The 2,740-nt window shown below is 51.4% G+C and overlaps 1 protein-coding gene across 1 annotated transcript in view; it reads left to right on the forward strand.

Annotated features, from left to right (window-relative positions):
- Positions 1-2,514: 2,514 nt before the first annotated feature.
- Positions 2,515-2,740, forward strand: part of Znf148 (zinc finger protein 148) — a 106,736-nt gene continuing 106,510 nt past the window's right edge. The window contains exon 1 of the mRNA XM_013019413.1: positions 2,515-2,696. The gene's annotated coding sequence lies outside the window, so the exon portion shown is untranslated. The remainder of the gene's footprint in view (positions 2,697-2,740) is intronic.

Consider the following 2,740-nt stretch of genomic DNA (forward strand, 5'->3'; position numbering starts at 1 on the left):
CCACAGGCCCCACTTCTGAATACTGATACATTGATTGGGGTCTAGCTTTGAACATATAAGCTTTTGAGGAACATTTCACATGCAAACTGTAACAGGTAGTATGAAAGAGTTTTGTTGCAAAGGAACGGTGTAAGGATGATTATTTAAATTTATATGTGGGATAAAGTTGTGTTACACTATACCTAACACATGCAGAAGTATGAAGGTTAAGATGGTGAATGTGTGATACCTAGTTACCTGTAATATGCCAAATTGTCAGTTGCCTAGGGCCAGTGTTTTCAGAGGTAGTGAGAGTGTAGATAACAAACTGGAGTTAAGAAATATTTCTAGGGGCTGGGAAGGTGGCTCAGTGGTAGAGTGCTTGCCTTGCATGCCTGAGGCCCTGGGTTCGATTCCTCAGCACCACATAAACAAAAAGAAAAAAGCCGGAAGTGGCGCTGTGGCTCAAGTGGTAGGGCGCTAGCCTTGAGCTGAAGAGCTGAGGGACAGCGCCCAGGCCCAGAGTTCAGGCCCCACAACTGGACCCCCCCCCAAAAAAAAGAAATATTTCTAAAGGTATAACTTATAAAGGGTTTAAGCTTGCTGGGTTCTAGTGGATCTGCCTGTAATCCTAGCTACTCAGGAGGCTGAAATCTGAGAAATGTGGTTTGATGCCAGCCTGGGCAGGAAAGTCTATTAGACACTTATCTCCAATTAGTCAGAAAAAAATGTAGAGGTGTGGCTCAAGTGGTAGAGTATTAGCCTTGCATGAATAAATCCAAGTGAGTATGAGGCCATGAGTTCAAGCCCCAGTACCTGCACATACGTTTACTCACAAGAGGGTCTAGGTTTGCCCATCACTAGCACTCCTGTTGTCACTGTCCATTTTAGGTCTTGTTTCTCTTTTGATTCAGAGCATAGAGCTAGGCCTATTTCTAGTGGCAAACCAATCAACCATCCCATGGGTGCAATCTCCAGGCCTTTAGTCTTTTTCAGTAATTGGTTTCTCCACTGTCTAATACTGAGTTTGCTCCTTTTCTATCGGAGTTTTTTTTTTTAATTTTTACATCTCAATTTTATGCCATTGCAGATGCTAGAAGCTGCCAGAAGGCTGTCCTCCAGATACTTTTCCCTTGCTCTAGCTTATATCACTATTTCGTTGCAATTAGCATTCAGAATATGCACTGTCATCTTATTAAAATTTATGCTTTTTAATGGTGAAAGCACATGGAGAGTTGATTGTGGAACTGTGGCTTATCCTTGCTCTTCTTAGTTACCTGTGTCTAAATTAAGCTGAACCTCTGGGCCTCAGCTATTTCTAAACAGGCATCACAATTTACTAAGGCTAATGCCTGGGGGCACGTTAACCTTGCAGACAGTAATCTAATTCAGTGTCATCACAAGTGCATAATGCTGGAGTTTGGAGTTTTGCCAAAAAGCACTATTCAAATGAACATTCAGTTGGCATGGGGTGGGGAAGGTGGGTGTGGACTAGGGAAGGAGAATTCCAGAATGGTTGTGTAGATATTTTTGTGCCCTTTCCCCTCAAGGGTTATGTTTAAATGTTGCAAAAAGGTGATAAATAAAACCTTCAGATTACTATGAAGAAACCATAATGAAGGTGTTTCACCTCACCTAACAATCCTTGAGCATCATCTTTTGTGCTAACTGGCTGACCTTGTCCCGGAGTGGTGACACAAAGCCGAGTACCAGCAAGCCACCGCACACAACTCACTAACATTAGGAGACACCTAATGTTAGTTAGATCAAGGCCCCCTAAGAGAGGTTAGGGCCAGAAGAAGGTCATTTAAAGGGCTCCCAGAGGACAAGACAACTGTGCAACCTTACTCAGCTGTCTAGAGATCACTAATAAGTTTTGGCTGTGGTACAGCCCGAGGCGTGGATTCCGGGTGAACTGAACTACCTTAGAGTCCTGCCTCACAGGCTGCAGGGCCTGACTTCTCGATCCTTCTCGGCGCTCACAGCTGGCATCTGTGTGCAGACCCCCAACAGAGTTGAGGAGCTTCAAGGACGCAGGGTTGTGTCTCCCAGAAAAGGTGGCTTTTGGGGGGAAGAGGGCTAGGTAAGAGAGGATAAAAACAAAACACGCCAAGCAATCCAGGCAGACAACCTTTCACCCAGGTTCCCGCCCTCTACGCGCTCCCGGGGTGGCGGGCCGCGGCCCGGATCGCAAGGGGCGGGCGGGGGGCGTACCCGCCTCTCAAAGGAGGGTTTCCTCAGTCCTCGTCGCGGGCGGGGGAGGCCGCGGCACCAGGCCAGCATCCCCGGCCACGCCGGGCTGGTGACACGCAGGCACCGGAACCGAAGCCACGCTGGGTCTCGCGGCCGGGTCGCCGAGCCGGGTGAGGGCGAGGGCGGGCGCCGCAGCGCGCTTCCCGTGTGCGGGGCTTCCCACAGTGCACCGCGCGGCGGCGGCGGCGGCGGCAGCGGCGGCGGCGCTCTAGCCACGGCATGTCTGCCTCTCGACTGCTCTGGGAGGAGGAAGAGAAGGAGGAAGAGGAGGAGGAGGAGGAGGGGGAGGAAGAGGAGAAAGGCGCAGGGGTGGGAGCTGTTGCCGAAGCTGCCACAGCCAAAGTTCTCCCCCCTCCCCCCTTCCCCTCCTCTCCAGGCCCCGTAGGAAGGTGGGAGCTGCCGTCGGCTGCCGTTGGTGACCGCGCGACTCGGCGCCCGTCTGCCCGTCCGCCCGGCGGCCCGCGGTAAACGCTGGGCCTGGCAGGCCCGGGCCCGGGGGAGGACGGGG

The sequence above is a fragment of the Dipodomys ordii genome, unplaced genomic scaffold (genome assembly GCF_000151885.1).
Source record: "Dipodomys ordii isolate 6190 unplaced genomic scaffold, Dord_2.0 Scaffold45, whole genome shotgun sequence".
NCBI lineage: Eukaryota > Metazoa > Chordata > Mammalia > Rodentia > Heteromyidae > Dipodomys > Dipodomys ordii.